Consider the following 27,038-nt stretch of genomic DNA (forward strand, 5'->3'; position numbering starts at 1 on the left):
GGTTCTTTAGCATTGGCTTCCTACACATGAGAACACCTTTCTAATTCACAGGGAAAAACAAAACCGGCACACAAGTAACAAACTCGAGAAGAAGAGAAGTTGATCAGTATTTCCCATCTTCATGCATTAGACTATATGGGATATGGATCAGTATTTCCGCAGCACTTTGTGGGAAGATTCCATGCTTTGGAAGCCTGGGCCAGTACGATAGAAAGAATGGAATAGTTTGAGGTAGACCTTCATTTTGTAAAAGTAAATTGGTTACTCTAAGGAGAAGGGAATACAGACCAATTTTTACAAATAGCTCTCTCACAGGACTTTCGAAAAATTATTCTATATTTAGCTCACACTCATTAGTTAGCTAATCACTTCGAAAGAGAAAAAATACAATGAAACATTTTAAATAACTTTTACTGGACCAGAATTTGTTTCCCAGTTTCAAAGATTTTGTAATGGGTGTCCCATAGGTGACAAAAAAGGGTTAGACATTAGAATAACTGACAGCACTGAGCAAGAGGAAAAGGTATCAATCTAGACGACCAATTAGGAGTCATTGAAAATAAGGCAATTAAATAATTATTGGGGAGATTTCCGACATTTTTGTCTATGAGCCAAATACTAATTCATCTCAATATTAGCCATGGGAAAATGATCAAATAGAGACACTATAGATGTTCCAAGGGAAAAAGGGCTGCCATTCTACAGTAAGTACAGATACTGTTAGAACTAAGGGACAATGAGGGTTCAAATAGTAATTGGAATTCTCCAACACTCCTCATCCTGATGTCAGATTGACCAATGCATTTTTGTACTAACTTAATACAAGTTAATCATATTTCTAAATTCAATACTTAGCTTCTTCCACAAGTGGGTGAAATGATAGTAACGTACTAGGATTCCTTTAGGTGTTCTATTTTAAACTTTAGTAAAGGATACTGGTAGATCACCCCGAAGTCCAAAGATAACAAAAAAAAACATTTTTCAACCTGATGGTCTGTTCCAGTTTACAGTGGGTTTCACGGGGCTCTGGGAACTTTTCGAATACTGATACTTTTGATGTAGTGTCAGTAGAAATTTTATGTCACTACATACATTGAAAATATTGTTATCTTCAATTCTTCCTAGGCTTAGCATCTACAGACCTTGCAGCTTTTTGTCTATCCTTAATCAAGCAAGAGTATAGGTCAATGCGAAAAAAGCATGTTAGCCGCGAAGTCAAAGTATCTGGGGTATCTCTTGGATCAAGGACTCATCCAAAAAGAAGAAAAGAAAAACTGCTATATAGGGAATCCTTTTCCCTCAAACTAGCACCGATCTATGGGCTTACCTTGGACTTAGGAATCAACCTGCACTAGTACCCTATAAGTTCTCACACAAAACAGCTCCCTTAACAGACTTACTGAATAACGAATGTTTAAAATGCTTAATGCCACTTTCTTTAAAGACGATCTTCAAGCTTTTGAGTTTTTAAAAGAAGTTGCCTCCTCGCAACCAATACTGCAACCTGTGACTTCTTTAAAACATATATTTTACAGATAAGCATCCATGATAGGCTCAGGAGCACTTTGTTCACAAAAAATATGAAGTAGGAGATGAGAAACCTACCCATACATAAGTAGATAACTGTCCTGGAGAGAAAAACTACTAGATTATTGAAAAATAATGCCTCACAATTATATGGGTAATAGAAACATTGAGATAACATCTAGAAAGGTGAGAATGTATTCTTTATATAGATCATAGGCCCTCACTTGGATAGGTAGGAAGAAACAAATCTACCCCTGAGTGTTAAGGTGGCTCCTTTCATTACAGCCATTTAGATTCCAAACTTCTCATAGACTAAGCAGGGAAAAGGGAAAAACACATTTTCTATCCAGATAGCCATTATCAGGGATTCTTCCCAATCAGAAGATTTGTTTTGTGGGGAGAGGTAGAACAGGGCTCAATTAACAGACTGTTATGCGTTGATTCTTCTGTAAACCTGACAGCGGTCCTAGAAAGCGAAAAGGGACAACTGTGGCAAGGAAGGAGGAAAAGGGTAGACAAATTAGAGCATGGACTGTGAGGAGAGGGTGACAGACTAGAAAAATAAATAAATGTGCTCAGGGCATGCAATTCCTAAAATACAGCTCATGGGAGAACACTACTTGTATCATGCCCACATCAGCAGTGGTTGGTGGAGTATGAATATTCAGGAGCAAGAGCCTTCACCCACCTAGATGGGTGGCATGCTTCTTCATCGGGCTTCTCTTTGCATGGCTGGCACTACAATGCCCAACTGGCCCTTTGAGGAGGCTCTTTACCGAAGATCTTTTGAGATGGTATGCCATGATGAGCCTTAAATGAGGAGGTGTTGAGTGTATAGATTGGAGGAGAGGTGAGCAAAAGTTAGTGATTTTTAACTTTTGGTCACTTCTCTTCCAACTTTTGCACTGTTTCTCTTCCAATCTACGCACTCGACCCCATCATTTTAGGCTCATCATGACATTCTATCTCAAAAGATCTCCAGCAAGGAGCCCTCTCAAGTGGCTAATTGGGCATTGCAGTGCCAGCCCAATGAAGTGCTGCCCGATGATGAACCTGGATGATGAGGGCTCTTGTGGTTGAATATTCATATGCCACCGACCACTGCTCACATGGGTATGACAGAAGTAGTGTTCTCCCATGAGTTGTGTTTTAGGAACTACTGTATACCCGTTGCACATTGATTATGTAGGGGAGCATGTATGCTGGACTGTGATTGCTCCCTGTCCCTCCTCTCTTGTTGAAGGTTTCTGCACAGCGGGTCAACTGTGGGATATATAATTTTTCACCCAAGGTATAAAGAATTTTTTCCTGAGGTGTTTTGTGTATTTTGACTTTTTCCACACCTTTAGAAATCCTTGTCGTACAGTTTGGTACCTATCTTAAATCTTTAAAATGGGTGACAATCAAGGCCACAGCTACAACAATATTGTCGTAGTCAGGATTCTAAAAACTCCATCCCCGTTGGGGCTGATGTCAGTACTCCATCCGGCAGCCTCAATGATACCTGGAATTCACTAGCAACCATGAAAAAAATGTCAGATCAAAATAGCATTACACAGGGTTAATATGAATGGGTGAGAATCTGGCTCCTAAATATTCAGTGGCCTAACTGTGACCAGTGCCCCCAGTACCTTTCTGGAGGACTTGTTTTGAGACAACTCTTGCCTGTAGACCACCTGAAAATGCACACGTGATTGGTTGGTCTTTTCATTACCACAATCATGTGGCTACCAGAGGCCCTTTTTATTACAATAAGAGTGGCATGCATAAGTGATTGTCATATCGACCAAATTGAGGCTAGTTCAGTTATATTACCTCCACTATGTGCATCTAACCCCAAACAGCATGCACCGTGCAGGGCTCAGACCCTCACCCAACTGCGGGCATTGTGGCGGGTCCTCGGCACACTTGTTTCATATGGTATGGTCTTGCCCCATTATTGCACAGTATTGGAAACAGGTAGTGTCAGTGCTAGCCATGGTGGTGGGGCAGACCTTGGAGTTGTCTCCGATCATGGTTTTATTGGGAGTGATGGAGGAAATGGGGGACACCCGAGCAGACAAACAATTGGAATGCACAGCATTGATGGTCGCAAAGAGGGAAATTGCTAAATTCTGGCTGGCAAGTAGCCCCCTCTCGTTTGCTCAGTGGAGAAGGAGAGTGGACTGGTGTGCCTAGATGGAGAACCTGTGTACAAGGCAAGGGGATGCCCCCAGAAACACAACAAAGTTTGGTCTAAAAGGACTGGTGGTCAAGGACCTGATGTGGTGGGCCATTTGCAAAATGAACTGTGTATGTATTAAGTATATGCTGAATGGGCTCCACTTACAGGGAAGGAAGTGGGGGTAAGGTATGTAGGAGAGGAAGCAATGTGTAACATTTATTACTCTGATTTGAAAAACTAATAAAAGTTGGTTATAAAAAAATAGTTTCAGCTACGCTGGACTTAAAAATGAGAATTTGAATAACACTAACTTTGAGATGAATGAACATAAGGACTTCCAGATACAGCACAAAATCTTGAAACTTAAAAAAGATATTAAGAAGCTTGACAAAGTGAAAGTCTATTCCTACATAATAGAGAATTTTGCAGTTGGAGGAGAGACATCCTCAGACACTTTGTGTTGGGATGAGGGACAGAGAAGTTCCCAGAATACATATGAGTACCCAATGATGTCACTGATTTCGGGCGGGTCTGGTCAGGACTCTGGTAGGGACATCCCTTAAGGTCACAGAATATCCCAAAGAGGTAGTGTACTGAGGCAGAAGAGCAGCTAAAGGTATGCACAGGAAAGAACAGCTATGGAAAGGCACAGGAAACTGGAAAGTAAAAGCAGAGTAACCTTAGTGTGAACAAACAGGGAACAGATTACTAGTGGACAAACACACTGGGGTTACCACTAAAGTTGTACACAGGATAAGGCTCAGAACTTCCCACAGCAACAGGGAACGTCAATGCCTCTGTGCAGATTACTCTTACAGATAGTCACCCCGCAAGCCCCATAGAAGGAGGCAGCAGAAGTGATTCTATCTCTGGACCCTTAGAGCACAAACAAGGATTGTACTTATATACACAAGACAAGCCCTTGTGGGTCCAGCTGGAAACACAGTGGCAATTCCTGGAAACCCTCAATAGCACACGGCCACTGTTAGGCACTAAAGACTACATACAACACTAGATAAAGGATGTGGGCTGGAATTGCCTCCTGGAACCAGGAGCCAACCCCAGTACAAAGGAAAACACTTCATTGGAGCACTACCTGGACTACTAAGATTGGTGTATATTTTGTTTCTGGTGTATACATGTATTTTTGCGTACTGGATTTTAATATATTACAATGGTCACACTCATTTTCTTTGGTCTTTCCATTCTTCCGGGGGGGGGGGGTTTCGGGGTGTAACTGTAATGTATCATGCTGTATTAGTGTGTGTGTTGTCGTGGGTGAGGGTGGGGGTGCGTATTGGGTGTGTGTGTCCCTGTTTTTTCCCTCCCCCCTCTCCTGTGTCGTAGGTGCAGTACTCACCGTTGTCTTCGCCGCCGGCGTTCGTGCTCCTGGTAGAAGAGCAAGAAGATAAGGGCTGGCAGGATCTGGAGTTCTGGTTCCATGGCGTCTGGATTCCTCGTGGGGTGTGTAGATGTGAGCGTTTTCCCTTTGAAGTCCTGTTTCTGCTGTGTTTTTGTCCGCGGTGAATCCGCCCCGGAAAAGGTGGTGGATTGGTAGGTTGTGATACTGTGGGCGGTACATTGTCCTCCGCCACGGTCGTGATTCCATTTTTTTTTCCGCCGGCCTGTTTGCGGTTTTACCGCCGCTTTAACACCGACCGCCAGGGTTGTAATGACCACCATAGTATTTTCCTATTACACGTGGATACCTGTATACATCCTCTAAAGGCATACGTATTGTTAAACTCATGCCATGGTTAAAAACAATATTACATCAAATATAACTTTCTGAATTTCATCAAATATCAATCAAAGACACCACAATGTATAATACAAAAATTACTTTAATTCGTATTTTCAAAAAAAGGTTTCCCAAATTGCAGTGAGGTACTCAAGCTTCAAATTAAAGATAGTTCTAAGATAAAAAAATATAAACAAAATAGTAATTATAACAGCTGCTGACTGGAAGGAATTTGCATAACTAAAACTACACCCTTTCCCATGAAACCAATAGCCTGAGACCTAGAATATGGAGAAGAGTAACCAGCCATTCCACAATCAATATATCAGCAAAAGAATACCTTACAAATTGGCCACTTTATGTAGTCTGACATTTCTAAAAATGGAGGCTACTATGTGCATCTCAACTTCCTACCACTTTATGGTTGAAAAAAAGGAACTATATCACCTACACAGCATTAAATTACACAAAATAGTATATAAACAAGTAATCACAAGAATGACAACGTTCAACCACAAAGACTGCAAACAATTAAACACTCAAAGTATAATAAACAAGTAGTTTGAATCTATTATCTAAATTCAAGTTGCTAAATCAAGTAAAAGTCAAACTAAAATAAAATAAAAGCAAGGCAATAGTCAGTCTTAAACCTACATCTTCATTCATCACATAAGACCTACTTATCAATTACTTTATGCCTTTTATTACTGCTCAAACATGATCCAATAAGGTAAACATACGAATGACAAACTTCATCCAGAAAAACCTTAACCACATAAACACACAATAAAGCATAATGAACAAATATTTTGAATCTGACATGTTCTGTCAATTTGAAGTTAGATGTTAAAGTAAAACTAAAATTAAAGCAAAGCCTTACACCTGAATAGGCTGTGTCCTGTCCCCATGCAAAGAGCTGCATACTCCTCTATAGTGAGTCTGAAGTGCACAGAGCCCCTCCTTTCCTGTTCAGGCTCCAAAAACCTTCTTTGAAAGTTTCCCCCACTTCAAAGGCACCACTTTGTATAAGACCTGGACCTCAGACTCCTCTACTTCAGTATACTTCTGGACCTGTGGATACTCTGAGAGGAAGGACTGCCACAAGGACTGTCACTCTGCAGACTGCTATTCTGCCGCACTCCTGCTTTGCTGTGCTGACTTGCTGCCCTCTTATCTGAGAGTGAGAAGGACTGGACCTGCATCTCTACAACCGAGAACCCAGAGTGACTACAAGGGCCAGCTGACTGGTCTCCTGAACTTAAGTCCCAGGGATATAAAAGGCTACCAAACCAACCTACGTCTGCCCCTGGACTCTGCCAGCTGTGAGTCTGCCCTGCCATGTGGTGCCACTCCAGTCCTGAACACCTGGAAGTGGGCCTAAGGTGCTTGCTTCAGCAGAACCGACGCACCCCCTGTCAACCAAATGCATCGCTGTCACTGCGTGGATCGTAATTGGTGCATCACCTGTGCTGGGATTGACCCCTATGCATCACCGCTATTCCAGGAACAGAACCAGCACATCATCCTCGGCCCACCGCACCTCAGAACCAACTCATCACTGCAGTTGTTGGAGAAAATTGATGCATCCCTTCTACTGCATGGGAAAAATCAATGCATCACCTCTGCTGTGGGGATCAACACAAGAGCATCGCTTCAGCTGTACCGTCATCAATGCAATCAGAATTAAGGTACATTTGTTCAGCAGGCCTCATTAAGTTCCCGTATCTGGTCTGGGCTCCATCATGGTTGGCCTAAACTCCTAACTTTGTCTTGGCCCGTCATGACTAGATAGCTACATTGGCGTTTCTTGCTCCTAAGAGCTATTATACAGTTTGTTCTTTAAAAGTTCATAACTGAAGTTCTACTGATTGAATAAATAACTAAAGACCAAAATGACAAAAATTCTATCAAGTTCTATTTTTCTAACTAGGTGTGGTATCTTTTAGTGTTGTGTTTTCACTGTTTTACTGTATAAAGTGTTGCACACATACTTTACACTTTGCCCCCAAGTTAAGCCTGGCTGCTCTGTGCCAAGCTACCAAAAGGTGTGCACAGGTTATTTTGGCGTTTGCCTGACCCTTACTCTGACTAAGATTGTGGTTTTTGCGTGATCAGGGTGTGTACTTCTGCCAAGCAGAAACCCAGTTTCTAAGAGAAACATCTACAGATAGTCTCAAACCCTACACAGTTCCAACTGAATGCGTAATTGCTGTGAGCTACATAGGCATGTAAATGTTAGGTCATTGCATATGTAGCCTATCATTCATGGCAAATCCTATCTCAACTACACTTGTAACTCTTCATCCGTATTAATCCCCGTCAGTACCTTCTGTAACTTATGGATCTAAAGGACTCTAGTTTTCAGAGCTTCAAGATTCTATCTCCCTTGCTTCAATGAGGTTGCACTCTTGAGATCCCTATCAATTTTTATTAGGGTAAATTCTCTAGGGTATTTTTTTTTTCAAAAATTGTACTGTAATAGAATATTTAGCATCATTATTTTGTGTAGCCCTCAAGTGCTCCTGTCACCTTAGTTTCAATTTTCTAGTTGCATATCCTACATACAAGTGCTTGCAAACTAACAATAACAAATACAAAAAGTGTTACAATTCAAAAAATAATGTATATTATGCACTTTCACAATAATATGATCCTAAAACAGAACTTTAACAGGTGTAAGTTCACAGCAGGTGCAGCAACCACATTTGTGAAAACACTTCTCTTGGACTAACCATTGTCCACCAATAGTTTTAGCCTTAAAACTCATAATGTCACTTGGACTTAACAGTTCCTTTAATATCCACCCCTATTTATATACAATACATGGTTTATCATTAACACATTACCTTAAATGTGTGTCCCTCTTAAGTTAATGCCAATGTTTGCATATAACAGTGTATATCTCTATTTTGACTGGTAGAATTCATGACAAACTTGAAATTCTCTTTGAGGTTTGCGCTAACATTTATTGCACGTTTTCCATTTTCATACATTAGTAAAAACTCTTAACTCATTTTGCTCTTTCAATAGCTTTGTTAAGTGTACATAGAGGGTAGCATCTTTAAAAAAATCTTTCTCTCATACCAGTCACTTGTTTTTTATAACCATCATCTGTACTGCACAACCTTCCTGTCTGTAACATAACTCCATACAAATATTAATACTTTAATGTCTAGGATGTGAGGCGGTAGTGTACAATGTGTTGTTACTCGCAATATCTTTTTGTATAAGTTACTACATAGTCTGCCATCTTTAATGAAGAAAGTGCAATCCAAGAAATTAATGCTCTCTTTACATTCGCAGTGTTGTCATTCAATGCTTGGTTAAACAGTTTAAGATTCTCTATAGTGCTCTTTCCTCATCCAGAAAAGACTCTAGTTGAAAGAAGGCTATATCATATTTATTCCATTCTGAATTGAAATTTCTGAAAAATAAAACATATGTGGGGGGTACACTGGTTGACTATGAACTCATCTATTTGTTTTCCCTCTAAGAATGTATGGTATCCATGTCTCACACAAGCCCTAGTGCCTTACAGGTCAAATAGGGAGAGAATATGTCTGCATGACTAACTACACTCTAACATACAATCTCAGACACCATTTTCATAAATAAATGTACAATGCAACTTCAACAAACTTCTTTGGATAAAATAACGGGAACATGCACTTCATGTCAGCAGATGGTAAAATATTTTCACCAATTAAAATACAAGTTGCTAGCATTCTTCAAAACCGTTTCAGAAGAACATCAGTCTCTATCAAGAACAATGTAAAATCCATTTAGAATGACATTCAACTCATGTTGTGGGACACTATTGTTTATATTTCTGCTCAAGCATCCATATTACAACTGAAACGTGTTTTCATGGGGCACTGTTAAAAGTAAAAAAAAACAGCCAAGGATTGGGATATAACACCAGACTCAAAGGAAGGAAATTAGTTAATTCTGAAGTCTTTACAATTAAATGAACACATGTTTCGCAATAGGATGTGACACTTCTTAACTCTCAAAACTTTGTTCCAGTCAAGTTTTGGATCCATGTAATGATTTTTATTAAGAACACAATATATTTAAGGTGAATGTAATTCTGCAGTTGAAGAGATAATGATCTAAGATATTTTATTTATACCATCAATAATAATTTATAGATGGCCTTGTTTTTTAACATTTCCAGAAAAAAACGTTTTCACTTTGCAACTCCTAGGTGATTTCCCTTTGTACATGTGCAATACCTCAGTTTAATAGCAATCTTTAGCAATGAAAATACTTATGGTTCCTCTTATATAATAGTTGTGAAGTTTAGATTTAGAATTATGTAATGTTCCTGATTCACAATACTTTCCAAGCACACATCTGACTTAGAACAGGAAAAAAGATAAAAGGGACTATTTACAAATTATTCACAATGGTAAATTTACTCTTAAGTATGATTATGATGGGGGCAGGGTAGTGGTTTGGACACCATACAAGATAAGCACATCCTGATCATGCTCTGATGAGCGATACAGTTTTCTTTTTTGTTTGCCTTATAGTGGGCATTCAAACCAAATATGAAGGTACTCCACACCATTTCTAGCTGCTAGTATTGATTTGGTGCAATATGCTTTAAGTTATATGTCATGGTGACTGTATTGTGCTGAGGCACATCTACCATCTTCTAGAGCTCAGTGAGCTTCTTTTTTGCAGGTTTCCCTCATTGAATAGTAAACGAGACATATATCCTGCCTGCTAACTTGTGATCTCTCTCAGTCCTTGATTTTCTTTATTAACTTTGATTAATTTGGCAACTATTGATTTGTGGATATTATTAATGTGTCACATGTGTCTCGCAAGGTGCAGCCACCGTTAGTGCACCTTTACTTTACAGCACTTCGTTTCCTTTGAAACTAATTTAGATTTGTTTCCTTATCTTTAGCAATGTCTATACATTGTTTCCGTGTGCTTTCTATGATCATTACTCACCCATTAAGTCTTCTCTGATTCTCTCAGTGCTTTCTCTGATCATGAAGACTTTTGACATATTTGAGTGCATTATTTTCATTATCATAATTTACCTGACATATTATGGATTGCTGCCTGCCTTAAAACTTTTATATTTTTCCTAAAAGTTGGATTACAAAACCTGTGTCTGCATGGGAAAAATTAGGAAATTAAAACCAACCAGCAAATCTCCATCCATAGTCTGAATTTCTGTACCAGATTCCCCTAACATGTTTATTTCTACCCTAAAGGATATTAAATGTGACCTAGTGCCAATCCTAAAAAAAAAATCTAAATTGAGCAAAGTGTTTTAACCAATTAATAAAAGAACAAAAAAGGCTCATCCTCACTGGTCAAGTTGTCTACACATATTTCCATGGAGCTATTAACAGAGATTAGAGTCCTGAAGCCCTCTATGGAAGGGACAAATAAAACACTGCAAGATTTAAATGAAAAATTGACTTTTATGGACAAGAAAGACATTAACGTAGAACAAAGATTAAGTGATTTACAAGATGCTACCTTCAGAAGAGATACTCAACAAGCAGAGGTTTTGGTTCTCAAAACACACAAATGATCTGGAAAATAGGAATCATAGGAACAACCTTAGAATTTATGACATACCAGAGAATGTGGGAGGTTCAGAGCCAGTAGACATCTTCAGGTTCTTTATCCCAAAGGTTTTAGATCCATCGTCATCTACACAATTGAACATTGAAAGGGAACATAGATTAGGCCAAAGAGCAACCAGATATTTTTCCTGGAACTCACAAATCTCTTGAAAGTTCTTAGAGTGGCACAAACTTAAACCCTATGAGAAAAAGAGCAGGATATTCATTTTTAACCTAGGCTACAGATGATAGGAGGAAGAATTTCTTGGACTAAAGATAAGCATTACCAGACATTGGTGCTAAATTTGATTTAGTTTATTCTTGCCATTTGAAGGCCTTCTGCAGTGTGGAAAAAACAACTGAATACAAGGAATTATATGACCTCAAGAAATTCTTGCATCTTTGAAGAGGAGGTGAAATGGTGTTCTCAGAGTCCCTATGATTATAACTGAGACTTAACAAAAATAGTACAATCATTTTTTTCTGTTTTGTTCCTTATTCTAATTATGTGTTACCTCTTATTCCACAGATATTGTAATCCTATTGCCGAATCTAATTCCTGCTTTCCTTCAAAGAATTTAATACTGCAGTTAATCTTTTATAGAAAGGAAGAGCCAAAGGCCCTGATGATTTCACAGTAGATTTCTTTTTTCAATTTTCAAAAATGTCATTTTTTAAACTAGTACATGTATTTACTAACTTTAAATCAGTCTAATGTTCTTTTCAGGAGGCCATGGTTTGCCTTATTTCCAGAGACAACAGAGGTTTAAAATTCTGTAAAAACTATAGGCCAATTTCCATTAATGCCAATGTTGATTACAAAAGTTTTGCAAAAGTTTTAGCCTTACAGATCGATCCCATTCTACATAGCCATATCGCAAAGGAGCAGTTTGCTTTTGTCAAACGTCAAATTTACAATTCTACAATGCTAATATCCTTAATAGAACATCTAACCTATTGTATGCAATCCCCTTGGATCCTGAGAGAACTTAAATTGCCATCCAAATATATTTTATCTTTAAAACATTACAATGGTATGGTTTTGCCTCTAAGATGTTAAGTCTCATTTTGATTCTCTATTCTTCACCCAAAGCCCCCATTTTTGCAACTGGAATGTGTTGGAAAGTGGATTAGTAAGGGCAGGTAGGTATCTACACTTAGTAACAGGCCAAAATCCCACACTAGGACCAGTCAAGGTCTCAGTAAGTTACTCCTTTCTCAACCCTTGGTTGCTTGGCTCAAGAGCAGTTAGGCTTAACTTAGGAGACAGGTGTGTAAAGCATTTAATACTAACAAAACAGTAAAGTTTCCATGGAAAGGCTGGTGAAAGCCAGTGCTGAGGGCCACAGGGGAGCCCCTGCACCTTCAGAATGGGCACTGTCTGCTTTGCAGACAGTGCAAATTCCTAGGAAGCTGGTGTGCAATGGCCTCGGCTCCCTTAAGGGAGCTGAGACCAATGCTGCCTCACTCTGACGGGCTGACCGGCAGAAATGTCTTAATACAATGTTTCCACCGGCCAGCCCGGTGAAATCATAATAATACTATGGGGAGGGGGTGAAGCAGCAGGTATGATGGCAACCTCATCCCTGCAGGTTTGGCGGTCATATGATCAGACCACCAAACTCGTAATGAATGAGCACCTTAGTCTCTTTTTTGGAGCTTTTTCTCTCGCCTTCAGTCAAGGCTCCTCTTCAGGCCAGATTGCGACACATCATTGGATTGGCTCAGCACGTGGTCCCAGTCAGCTCCTGGACGTCTTGTTGATAGGGAAAAGCTCTGGAGCTTCAGCCGACGGACCTCAAATCCAGGGTGGGTCACAGTTCAACATCACCGGCTTGACTCTCATCAATGGGTCAGTCACTTTATGAAGCTTTTTCACAAATTTGCTCCAAAATTCTGGATCTTCTTCCAGAAGTTCTTTTTGGATTCTTGAAGCATCCACAAACTTGATCCAAGGTTCCAGAAACTCTGAGTTGCTCCTTGGACATTGGGACTACAGTTCTGAGAATGCACCTGGTCAGAATCCTCAAATGGCCCCTTGACACTGGCCAGCTGGGGTCTTCTTGCTGGACTTGATGCAGGGGACTCTAGTTAGGTCTTTCATACCTTTTGCTTACAGGGAGTCTGCTCCTGGTACTGTAGAAACAAGGGAAAGTCATTTTCTTGGTGAAGACCAGAGTGCGCAGCTGGTGTAATCCTAGTAGGCCAGATTTACAAAGCCCTTGGGTCCCTTAACCCCACATTTATGACAAAATGTTTGCCACAACGGTGATGCTAACAGATCACTACCACAACGTCATATTTACAAGGTGCTGCAAACTAAGTTTGTGACACCTTGTAAACCATTTACACCACATCATGCATAGTATATGCATGGTGTATGCAAAGGGGATGTTTCCGCATTAGAGGGTCACTAAAAATGGCGCAATGGAATCTATAAGATTCCTTTGCGCCAGTTCTAGCCTCATTTTTAATGCCTGCTTAAAGCAGGCGTTAAAATACGGCTACCATTGATTTCAACTGGTCTCTTAACACTATAATGGATTATCATAATTTTTTAATGCTAATCCTGTATATGGTTACAATAGCATAAAAAAAATGATGCTATGACCCCTAACATGCAACATGGTGCGCCATATTGTAAATACAGCGCTACTATGATGGTATTAGGGGACACGAGGGCCGCAAGAAAAGGGGTGCATCTCTAGTGATGCGCCACTTTCATGTAAATATGGCCCATTGTTTATAAAGTCCCTGCTTATGCTGCACTGCACCAAACCCTTGGGGCACCTAGGGCAGACGTTAGGGGTGACATATGTAAAAAAAGGTAGTTTGAGACTTTGGACGTACTTTTAATTCTGAAGACAAATTTGAGGCTGATTTTATTTTAAAAGCAGCTAGCAAGTCCGGCCTGTCTTTAAGATGACAGCATGCACCACATTAGTGCTCCCATGGGTGCTCTAAGTAGACTGGGGTCCCTAAACCTACATGCCCTACCATATACTAGAGTTGTATAGGTAGGTTGTCAGCGCCAATTATAATTATGCCTAATTTGCATACTCTATTTTAAACAGAGCACTGGGACTGGTTGGCAGTGCCCAGGGCACAGTCAAAGTAAGTAACAACCAGTGTAAGTCAAACAAATTGGGGGTGATCAGGGCCTAAAAAAGATGACTTTCTCAGAGACTTTTATCAGATGATATTCAGTTAAATGATCTGTGTATGTAATTGATTATCTTTCTTAATATGTCCAATCCAGATATTTCATTGCCTGCTTTTCTTTTTTTCTTTCTGAGGCTGAATGATTTTCTGCTTTGTGAGGCTTCAAACATGATGCTGATAAATCAGAGATTTTACCCCTGAATACATTTTGTACCCAATCTTGTGTTTTATTAAATTTTACTTGGAACTCCTCCAGAAACAAAACAGAGGGCTCTGGGTCATTAATTCAGTTTGCAGCACTATAAACAAATTCTGATGAATTTCTAAAAATTGGAATACTAAGCTCAGATATATTAAGCACTTGTATTGTTCTTGTGTAATGCAAGTTGATATTGGTGTGGTACTGCATCACTTTTTAGCTGCAAAGTAACAATACCAGTGCATTCTGTTACCCAGATTGAGGAGGCATTACTTGGTTGGACCATGGGCATTTCTGTGCATCCAACAATGTATTTTGACACAAATGCAGATTTACTAAAGTTAGCAAAGTTGGATTTGCACATAAATGGTGCCCCTACCCAACCTTGGTGTAATCAGGGGGAATATCCTTATTTCTTCTCATTACGTCCTCTTTGCCTGTGTATTTCATTCAGCAGTACACATAAATTGGAATGTTTTATGCAGGAAGGTATTCTTTCCTGCACAAAAACAATGCTGCCCACAATACAGGCAACTCTGACACCTTGGTGCAATGGTAATTGCATTGGCAATAGGCAGCCACACGTGTGTTAGTGCAGGGAAAGTACTGAGCAGCACCATATATTTGTAAATACTGCAGTTTAGCTCTCTCCCCTTCATGCAACACAACATAGCAACTTGCCTTGCTGCAATGTGTTGTTTGAAATGTTAGTAATTCTGGACCCCAGAGTCTATCACTAGGATGGAACCTACTTTTTTCTACCCTGTTGGGAAGGTTGGATTCCATTAAAATTATTTTGACTCCCATTATATCATACTTATTTCCCATGATTTCCATTACTATTTCTGCAGGTTTTTTTTTAGGAAATTGATTATATTTTATGAAAATTTCCATGGCAAAGGAAGAAATCCAGGTTAGCTATTTCCTGGCTTTAGAAAACTAAACAGGAAGGAGGTGTACATTTACCTAATTTCACAAATGATTATATTGCTTTTTGTTTCAAGCAAGCTGGCTCGCATCAAACTAATCTTCTCTGAGGCTGTTATGGGAAGCGTGAAATGCGAAACATGGCACAACAACAGACAACAGAAGAAAGCATTACACAGCTATACGTGATGAAAGAACAATGCAGGCCAAAAACCTTGTGCTGATGAGAGAGAGTTGAAAAGTTCACTTGAAGGCAGAATGCATGACCTACAAGGTTGTAGTTAAAGGAAAGCCAGAGTGGGGCAAGCTTGAAGGAATTTATAGCCTTAGCATACAGGCACTCATTCTGTCCTCCTAGTTAAAAAAGAATGTGAATGAACGTGGGTGAAGAATGGGAGCAGGCGATTGAATTAGCCTAGGGTATGCAAAAACTGATGAGAGATCTTGGGAGCAGAGTGATAAGGCTCACACACACACACATACACACACACATACAAAACACATGCATTCCAGAGTAGTGAATGGTTAGTTTGTTAAGCATTGTTTAACTGCAATAAAGAATATGTAAGAAATATGTTAAAGGTTAAGGGACACAGGTGATATAATTTTACAACAAGAATGTAATTGCTGAACTTCCTGCTTACCCTTTTGTAATTGTTGGTACTGCTATATAAGAGGCTGCCAGTGAAGCAGAAAATTGAGACCGGCTGTTTACTTGTGTAGACTTGCCACTCTCTGTCACCACAGTAAAGATCTGCTTTACATTGCCAATAGAAGGCTGTCTTTTTCTTTATTTTCAAGTTACTGTGCAACAGTTGGCGAGTGAGCCCTGGAGTCCCTCCTGCCCTCCTCTGAATGAAGACACCAGAATACCGCCTACCCCTGCTGTATAAATCATTGTGCATCTTTGATGAGGTGGGAAGGCACTGTGTTATCTAAAGTTCTTCCTATTTAGGGAAGATTGGTAGTTTCCGTGGATTGACGTCTTTTAAAGGTGAGGACAAAGATGATTATGTTCCTTGTTTTTGTATATATTGTATGACTTATTTCTTTTAGCAATAGTAAACACAGGTGTAGATATAAGAGATGTAAGAATATGAGAGGTATACAGATATAAGATACATAAGGGTATTGCATGCAACATTGTGTGCATGTGTTGCACAATATCAGAAAAGGTACCGAATAACAAGTTAAATTGTTATTCCCAATACAAGGTTGGAAGCTGTCAATGTGGGTAATTCAATTTTGCGGAGTGACAATATGTGTTCCAATATTTGACAAAGAGGGACAACTGAAAGGTTGATGTTGCTAAACGTTACCGCCAAGTATGATCTGAACTCTTGAATTACTATCCTGGATCTAACATCCAGAAGCCATTCCATGGTATGAGAGATGCATGGTTTGAAAAGATTATCCTATCTAAGCATGTAGGGAAGTGACTAGGGGTTGGCTTTTAGAGTTAGAAAAATGGTGATTCACATTTAGAAGTAGTTGAAGTGTTTTTAAAAAATTGATGGTGAATTTGTGCAAGTGAATGAAAATGTGACCCTAGAGTGATGTTTATGTGTAATTTTGTTGCTTAATGTAACATCATATTTCCCCACAGTGCATTTGGAAAAGAGTTCTCAATCCCCTTGAGCTCACTTCTTCTCATAAAGAACTCCATCCAGCAGAGATAGGATCCTGCTGGGAAGGTAATGGGATCTTTCCAGGGTTACACTTGATAGCTGCACTATGTTCAACAGAGTTCTAAAGTATACTCCTGTCAATTCTAAAACATACGAAATGTACTTTCAGGTGGAGGATCTCTGCATGTACTTTTCTCATGTTTTTTTTTATTCTGCACATACTTTGCTTTGGTATAGCTTACATGTATTTCACAATCCAGCAAACATGCAAGTTCTGCAGGAGGAAACATAAAACATCTAATTTACCTCAGTGTAATGTATGGAAGCATTGTTTAATGTAACTGAGATAGTGCCAAAATGAAATGCGTGGGAGTTCCAGGTCGCATAATAATAAAAGGGGGATGTGCCAGGGAAGTGGCTAAGACACGCAATGTCAAGTTTTTAACTCCCGCCAAATACTGCAGCTTCATGAACAATTATTTGAAATGTGATTACAATGTTGTAGGGGCAATCCAGTGGGTCTTGTATAGACTGAGAGAAGTAAGTTAAAAATAAAAACTGCTCTTCAAATCGAAATTCACAAGACATGTGGCAGAAGAATTGGTATGATGGTATGAATGGAGCAAAGGTTTATGACTGAATAAAAAAATACATTAAAATATGCATGTTTTATTCCCTGGTCGCAGGCATATAAACACCAGTGCAAACAACTGGAGTGCAAATGGAGAATGGGCCAGGACAATGCAAACAGAAGCACATTCAAATCTGCCCTAAGATGCTGCCACCAAAAGATCCAGACCACCAAAAGCGCCACTCTGGCGCACCATATTGATGACAGTACCAATAGAAGCAAAGAATTCTTCTGCTTTGTGAAAGATTTCACCTCTCCAATTGCCATGTCTAACTTGATCCCCCCCTCCCAAGACCTCTGGAACAATCTTTTTCAATTTTTCAGCAGCAAAATCACTGCCATATACAGCAACTCCAATCCAAAACTGGTCCTGACAGGCCTCGCCAAACACCTCTTGATCCTATTGAAAGAACCAATGCTAACCATATTTCCCATCAGCACCCCAGAAGAAACAGCCATCACCATGATGCCCACCCACTCAGGGGCCCCATTGGACCCCTGCCCCCCCTGCACAGTCTCCAGAGGACTGAAAACAATCAGTGCCATGCTCGTTTCCATTCAGAGTGTCTCTGCCTCTTTCATGTCCTTCCCAGATGCTTGGAAACATGCAACTGCCCCCTTTGCTGAAGAAACTGTCTGTGGACCCTTCAACACTTGCCAACTACAGACAGATCACCATGCTACCATTCCTTGCAAAGTTCTTAGAGAAAATCATGAACATTGAATACCGCAAAACTACTGTCTTGGTTCAGACCCAACAACAACATGGAAACTGCCATTGTTGCTACCACAGATGACACCTACAAGACACTGGACAGAGGATACATGGTGACCTTCATCCTGCTGGACTGCTCTGCAGCATTTGATACAGTCTCCCACCCAATCCTAACCCAGTGCTTACAAGACATCACAATCCAAGGAGACACAGTCTGAAGGATCCGCTCCTTCCTGACTGGAAGGACCCAGTCATTTTAGCCTGTCACCATACACCTCAGATGTGCACAACCTCATATGTGGAGTTTTGCAAGGATATTCCCTGAGCCTGACCCTCCTCAATACATGCATGATCCTTCTAGCCAGCATCACCCACTCTCACAAAAATCAACTTCCTTGCAATGACATGCAACTCATTCTTTCCCTCGCAGACAAGTCCCCCGGTAGCTGGACCAAATTCATTGCCTGCCTGACTGAAATTGCTTACTGGTTGAAAACCAACTGTTTAAAGCTGTACACCAACAAGACTGAAATCATGATCTTTGGGAAAAGCACATCACCACGGAGACTCCATCTGGGGTCCAGGACAGACAGACACCCTTCCCTACCACCCAAACCAAGAACCTCAAGATCATCATCAACAGTAAACTTGGCATGACCACCCAAGTCAATGCCATCATCACCTCATGCTTCTATAACCTAAAGATACTGAGGAAGATTTTCAAATGGCTCACAATCAGCACCGGGACAACCGTCTCACACTCCATGGTCAAAAGCAAGCTGGTTTATGGGAGGACCCTCTGTGCTAGAACAACAAAAACTCACCAGAAGGCTGCAGACCATTAAGAATTAGCCAGAATCACCCTCAACCTCCCACACCATGCTCACATTGTACCACTCTTGAATGTGCTCCACTAGCTCCTCATTCACAAATTAGCACAATTTAAACTCCTCACCCACACTTTCAAAGCACTATATACTAAGTGTTTGCTGGTCCGTTCTCTTACTGCTGCACATCTCATGCATAAGGAAACCAGATCCAGAGTTCGAGCCTTCTCCTACATCTCTCCTAAAGCATGGAAAGACCTGCCGCTACACATAGGAGCCTCCTCACTGCTTAAGTTCCATAAGAAGCTGAATACCTGGCTTTTCAAGTTCCAGTACGCCCTAGGTGTGGCTAGACTCACTCCTGTTCAGCACCAGGATACCGTCGAAGGCAATATGCAGCTTTGTAAGAGCACCTAACATAACTTGTTATCTACATGAATATTTAAAATGTCTTTGATTATGTAAACAATATATGAACTGGCACATAGCCATAACAAAAGCATAGGTAAAGGTGCAACTTACTCGTTGCATACTTTGTAACTTATTTAGGTAAGCCAATAGATGCCCAGTACTCAAAGGTATATAACGCCCTTTATTTATTAAGACCGGCCAGTGGGCCGCCTATGAGGAGAGAAGACAATTAACAATCCTGATTTAACAGTGCTGAAATAACAGTCTGACAAAATACACATCCACGGTTTCGTAGTGTGCTCAGCAGGAAATACATCATGTCAGCGCAAGAATTTGATTAATGACCTGTGGGGCCATGCTTAACATATCAGATAGGGTGGGCTTCAGCGCGGAATGTGTGATTTATGAGCATGTATTAGGCAGGCTTCATTGTTTGCAGCAGCTATGACATTTATAAAAATGTCAAAAGTTATTCGTTTACCTAACAACAACCTTGGGGGCGGATCAAGTAGTAAAGGTGCATAAGATAAAGCACTTAGTAAGAATGCGACTGGACAGATAAGAAGGGAGCTTAGAAGCAAGTGAATGACCAGCTAAGGCACATTTTAACTGGAGCTTCTAGGTATGTAGCCTTCATGGGCATTGAACTTAGTCGGATTAGCATTTATTGATGACTGGAAAAAAGTAGCCGAAACCCTTCACAGCTCAGAAGACTATTTTTAACATTTAGTGAACGTCTGCATCAAAATGCGCGCAGCAGTGGCATTTTCGCACAGTGTTCACTGCTTATTTATGTTCCATTGAAGTGTGAACTAGAGGTGCAGACAAATTCGGAGCACAATTTGAAGAATATTTTTTAAATACTCGCAGTTAGATGAGGGGTAAATAAAATCAAATGTGCACCCACAGACTACTGAGCTTCACCTGGAATGGCCATCATTACTTTTTTTTAGACACTGGCTGCCCTCATCATTGCTATCTAAGATAATTATAAATACAGTTTAAAATTACATAGTGCTTACTAACCGTGGCAAGGCTTGGAAGCACTATGCAGCAAGCAGCACGCTACCGTGGGACCCAAGATTTGGAGTTAGAATCGGATTCCTCAGCCAAGCCATGTGATTCGGGGCAAATCCTTTGATCTTCTTTGTGCCTAAAAACGTACTCTGGTTCTCTTGTGAGGCCTCTAATGCCCTCGGGTTAGGTTTGCGTAATATAAGACTGCAAAATAAAGATATTCTTTTCTAGGTACCTCAAGAAAACACTTTGCATATTTATTGAACACTTAAGATGTGTAAGGTATAGATTGAGCAAGATATCACAGACCTGGCAACTAAAACAAACATTTTGAAGGAGGCGTGTCATTGTGCTGAGAAGCACCTACAAGGCAATTTCCCCCAGCCCCATTCGCAAACACCTCGGGAAAAAAAAAGAAAAAAGCTTGCTGAGGTTTGTGCTGATGTCCCAGGATGTTTTCACTCTCTGTAAGGGACATTGGCAGTTCAAAGCCTCCAAAAATGAGCTGGAAATCCACTGTTTGCAGTGGTCTTCAGCTGGTTTTCCCTGCCGTGGTGTGATATCCGCTCCTCATTGAAGGGAGCCGATGTCGTGTGTCACACGCGGTTGCACCTTGTGAGGTGGCAGGTCTGGGTGACCACAGCTTATAATTATGAACTTGTTTGAAGTCATATGAAAAATATGCTGTGGGGCTGCGACATGATATTCCACTATCATATTCCACTATCATATTCCACTATCGGGCTGGAGTTTTGACAGAATTAATGCAATATTGTAGAGGCCTCTTCACACCACTTATGGCCGGAAATAGTAAATTCTTTTAGGCAGTCTGAAAAATTCTCTCTTTTTCTGAAAGCTATGAGGCAACATATGAGTTGTTTTCTGAAACGAATCCTATGAAACCTGCTAACTATATCTAAAGCTAAAATTGGCTATTGATTACGGATATTAGATTCAACTAAACCTATCTAAAAGAACCCAAATCAACCCCACATTTTTAAATAGAATCGTATCATTTGAGCATGAACCTTTTTATTGGTGACTGCCTGCTAATTCACAAGGCTTCGATTAATGAATTCACGAATGTGCCTGAAGTGAAATGAATGTCATAGCTAGTACTTGATAAAATATAGGGGTGCGATGTGCTAACACGCCATACTTTGTTTTGCCATGAGGTGATTTGTCCTTATGTTGTACGTGTTGTATTTTGGGGGGCGGTGTGTATCAGTTTATATGTAATGAATGCCATAACCTGTTGATGCAGTGCATAATTTCCTATGGTAACACAATTTAATTAAAAAGAGAAGTGTGTATATTTATAGATGGTAATCAAAATAATGTGCTCAGATTAATCCCTTAGCTTCTGAGGCTTTTTCCTCCCAAGTGCTGTGCCTTATGGAATGTTTGTGGAACTTTGTCATTGATATCTTTTCTTTTTTCAACAAAAAAGGTATGAAGGCTTAAACACAAATTCGTTCCCCTTTTCACCCACATGCTGAGGACTCTAAAGGTACGGAGGGTTCGTGTATTTTCTTGGATGACATTTAGAAATAAGCAAAATATAACATGTTGGGATTTTTAGAAAAACGGCAACAACTGCAGTTAAAACAATTGTACTTGTTTCTAAAATTCACATCAACAAAAGGTTTGCGATACTCAGGTCGTAATCTTCCCAGCTCTCAGGACCAGACAGAGTTATTAAAAAAATACCACAGTGATTCCATTGTTCCAAGTGGTAGCTTGTTTTTTCTTATTTTTTTGTGGTTTCTACTTTCTTGCATCGTGTGCTGGAAACAGGTGTAAATCCAGAAAGCTGTACATATCTAATAAAGTAGACAATATTCCAAATTCAGCAAGGGGTCATTTATGATAACCATTCATATTTTTCTCAAGGAAACTAATTGTTGAAATAAATATATAATGAAAATAAATGTGAAAATAAGTTTCAAAATAAGTTTGAAAAAGCAGCGCTGAGTTGAAATGTGTTCTGAGATTTTTTGCTCGACAGCTGATTTACAAAAGCATCACCGTTAAGTAGTTAGAGCTTTCCAGTTGCAGAAATACATATAGGTATTGCCTCTTCGAACAACCAACAGGGGCAACAGCTGATGATATTTCATTGTATACAGATCATGCATTAATTCACAAATCAATAAATCAACATGTAGTCAATGAAAAACATGTATTAAAGAACGCTGGGGATTTTGTAAATGTTCTCCAGCAACGGAGTTTAGGAATGGTGGATATTTAAGTAGCTCTAAATTTGGGATTACCAACACGAAGATATGTTTCAAAGGATATTTTGCAAAATGTGTTCTTCCTCCCAAACTGGATGAAACTTGAACGTCCAAAATGTTAAGAAACTCAATTGATAATGAAAATTTCCTACTGTTCTGTATTCACACAATTCTCCCAACAAAATGGTACCCCACTTTTGTGGCTGGACCTATAGCCGTCCACAGAAAAGGCCACAAAAAGGCAAGGTGGAGATATCAAGTTTTTGTCTTGAAAGTTTTCCCATTTTGGCAATGTTGGAAGCTGCAGTATTTTCACCTAAGCTCCCTACAATCAACAGAAAACTTCTAAACCCATACATTTCTGAAATCTAGTCACCCAAGAGAGTCTAGAGTAGCACAACCTGCGTGGATCTCACTCTGCTTTCTTACCCAGAGGGCCCTGCAAACCTCAAACTCTGGTTAAATCATGCATTTTCCTCACATTTCTGTCAATGAAAGTTCAAGTATCTGTGGGAATTCATAAGATTCCAACCACCCATCATTCCTACTCTTCTCCCAATAAACATGTTATCATATTTGTACGGATGGGCCTAGTGCAGTGCTCACGACAGAGTAGGCCACTAAATGCAATATGAAAACATCAGGTTTTTACCATGACCATTATCAAATTGTAGCAATTGGGGTAGGTGTGGTATTTGGACATAGGCTTGTCTGCCAAGATCTGCTAAACACTGGAATTTCTGAAAACTAGACACCAACGGTTTCAAGGTGGTGTGACTTGCATGGACTCAATTTTCTTAGAATTTCTGTCAGGAAAAGCTCCGGAATCTGTGAGGATCCACAAAATTCTTACTGCCCATCGCTCCCCCAAGTCTCCCAATAAAAGCTGTACCACATGTGTGGCTGTCTGGATGGAAAATGTGCGTTTTCATAAAAGCTTGAGTCAAAGTACTCCTGTCACACCCAACTATCAATCACCTTTGTGTGATGCTTTACTGCTTGTATTCCCTCTTTAAATACGGTCAAATTAACATACTCCTAAATTGCTATATTTAGCTTCCCAATTAGTGCCTAATATAATATAGTACAAAGTGTACCCCATAGCCTGGAAGTTAAATGGCATTAGTAGATTGTAGCACCTATTGTGCCACCCAGTTCTGTGGAAGTGAAAACTTGGTTTCTGGCCTGGCCCTGTAGCTTGACTGTAGCAGTGTAAAAAACACAGATTAACTTGTCTAAAAAAAAAAAAAAAAAACATTTGACAAATTCTTTCTTCTAACTATTAATAAGTCACTCCTGTGTAGGTATTGTAACCCACAAGGCAGGGCACATGGTATTTAAAAGTAGGGCATGTACACATTTAATGTTACTATATCCTTACAGTGACTAACACCTAAAAGCTATTTTCATTGCTGGAAGGTGGCTGGCCACAGAGAAACACTGGAAAGTAATATTAATTATTAGTTCTGCTGTCTCAGGCTAGGAAACAGTTAGTGTTGTGTAGCCATTTTAGTTATAGCTCCATACACGTTATTTTAGCACACTAAGCGTGCCTCTTTGCACTTTAACCTAGATATATTTTATTCAGCTCAGTTTATTATTTTAACAACAGCAACATTTGTGGTCTTGTTCATTTCTCTCCATCTATCTGTTCTTTGCCTAGGTCAGCACTGTGTTCTTAAACAAGACATTTCTTCCACTCTGTGCTGTTCTCAAGGTTGCAGTAAGATAGGTTGCCGGTAAACGTGGTAACTCTTTGTCTCTAGTGTTCATAGAAACATACACATCCTTACGTAGGGACATTTTCTCAAAACATCAGCTATTTTATTATAAAAACACTTCTCTGTCCCATACACATTAGAGGGAGAGTCCAGCCAGATGACCACGACTGTATGCTGAGTGCTTCGCTGAAGCTGCTTATGTAGACAACAGGCCTCTTGCTCAGGTATGAGGGATGATGTCTTCCCAGGGGAACCTGAAGTGCAGAACTAGAGCTTAACATGCTGTCCTCTAACAAGCCTAGGTAATAATAATTTTAATGATTTTAGTGATAATATGGTAGCGTTTTTTTATGATTGACTCTCCTCATCACAATTTTAATCCTGTCATGGTTCATTGTCCGGGTTATTGCAGTACATGCTTTATTATCTAAGATGCAGTTTCTTCATTAAAACCTTATTGAAACATATACTGCCTCTGATTGTTCTTGTATATGTGACACTAATGTAAATGAGAGAAACGGATGACATCTGAGTGACCACAATTTCCCTGAGGAGTCAATTGTGTCATGTGCTTGGCTGCCCAATCATCCCTGCTCTTGGGTAGAGATGAGACACTGTTAGTTAGCCGGAGCAAAACCCAGATTAGGCCGACAGGTGTCACTTGTAGTGGGTCAGACTCAGTCCCCCACAGTGATTCTGCTGCTGAAATCCAGTAGTCTCATTAGAATAATGAGAGCCTACACAACACTAGTAAAAATGATTCAAAAACTCTTTTTAATATTTATTAACACCTCAACTAAATTGTGAAGTCATATTTTTACTGAATATGTAGGAAAAGTAACTGTTAGAAGGTCAATGTTATTTTGCCTTTACGAGTTTCAGGCAGGGAAAAGGAAACTTTCTAATTGTCAACCAATTGGTGAATGGTCCGGAATGGGTTCTCCAAAAGTAGAGACAAATACCTGGGTGCGGGAAAGTGTTTTGTCCCCAGATGTGATGGCCAATTGAGGTGGGCACAGAAACTTAATTTACTTCAGAGGCCTCTCCTGCCACAGTCATATGTTAGCTGACTCCTGGCCAGTCCCCTTCCTTTGTTCACCTAGTCAGACTCCAAATCCAATGTTAAGAAAACTGCCCGAGAACTAGTTTGAAGTTCCCATAGAGGAGGGGCTGCTCATTATCCTGGCCACGCCTCTGGATGGGCAAGCAAGCTCTGCAGAAGGGGATTTTATAAGTGTGGTAATGTTGCTGTAGGGCAGATAGGAAATGCTGCAAAAGTAGGTATTGTTACCCCTGGGAACCTTTACCCCTTGGTTGAGGGGACGGGGTTTTGATGGGTCACTCACACCTAAAAGTAAGAGGCAGACAAAAATGTGGCATCATCTGGCACCCTTTTAAGAATACTACTGGACCTGAGGAACATCAGAAACGGACTGAACCTTTTGCCTGTGACCTAAGCATAACCCTCAATTATCTAGCCTGCTTCCGGCTGTACCCAGGACAAAGAGGTGGACTCCAATGGTCATAAGGCTGACATCCTGTTAAATCTACAAGGATGCAACAAGCTACAAAAAGCCTTTTCCAGCAACTGCTCAGATGTCTGGTTCCAACTGCAGCTGCCCTAGTCGCTGTTGTTGGCTTCTGATGAAGTGGTTCCTGCCCTCAAGTACTGTTCCTGAGGTTCTGAATCCTTGCCTGCATCTGCCTGAACTTCTCCTACAACCCCTGAAAACCTGATACTTTGATACATTTTCATCATCTAGACCTGCTGTTGACTCACACAAACCTGCCAGTCACATCTTCTTAAGGTCCATTGCTGCAGGGCTGGAGATTCAGGTTTCTCCAGATCAAAGCTTCTCTGCAGAAGCAAATCCACTTCACCAAGACCTCGCACAGAAGGTAACTGGCGTTGTAGAGCCCTCTTCAGCTTACAGACTGCAGCCTTGCTGTTAGAACCGTCATCCTTGGCATGGTTATCCCCTTTTTAATTTCAGACCTCCTGTTTTCGCTGGTCTGAGGACTCCAGCACTGCTTGTGCTCATTCCTTAAAATATGGTAACATTGTCTTATACACAATTAGCATATTTAATTTACTTGTAAGTCCCTAGTAAAGTGGCATTATATGTGTACCCAGGGCCTGTAGATTAAATGCTACTAGGGGACCTGCAGCACTCATTGTGCCATCCACTTAAGTAGCACTCGACCTGGCAAGATAAACCTCTTACCAGGCCTAAACCGTCCCTCTTTATACATAATAAGTCACTCCTAGGGTAGGCTGCAATAAGCTAGAGGAGATGTAAAACTGCAAAGTCATTTTTTACTACAGCAAGGACCATCTCTCCCGTAGACTATCACAGGGATTACCTTACTGTAATTGTAGTTGTGTTCATATAGTGCTTACTGCCCCCAAATAGGCATCAAAGGGCTTTTTGGCATGTAGCACACTATTCTGGAACTCTAAAGATTAGTGGTGGATTCGTATAGGGAAATATGAGTTAACTTGAGGGCTAGACATGTGAGTCTGTTAGTTGGCTTGA

Source organism: Pleurodeles waltl, chromosome 2_2 (assembly GCF_031143425.1).
Source record: "Pleurodeles waltl isolate 20211129_DDA chromosome 2_2, aPleWal1.hap1.20221129, whole genome shotgun sequence".
NCBI classification, from domain to species: domain Eukaryota; kingdom Metazoa; phylum Chordata; class Amphibia; order Caudata; family Salamandridae; genus Pleurodeles; species Pleurodeles waltl.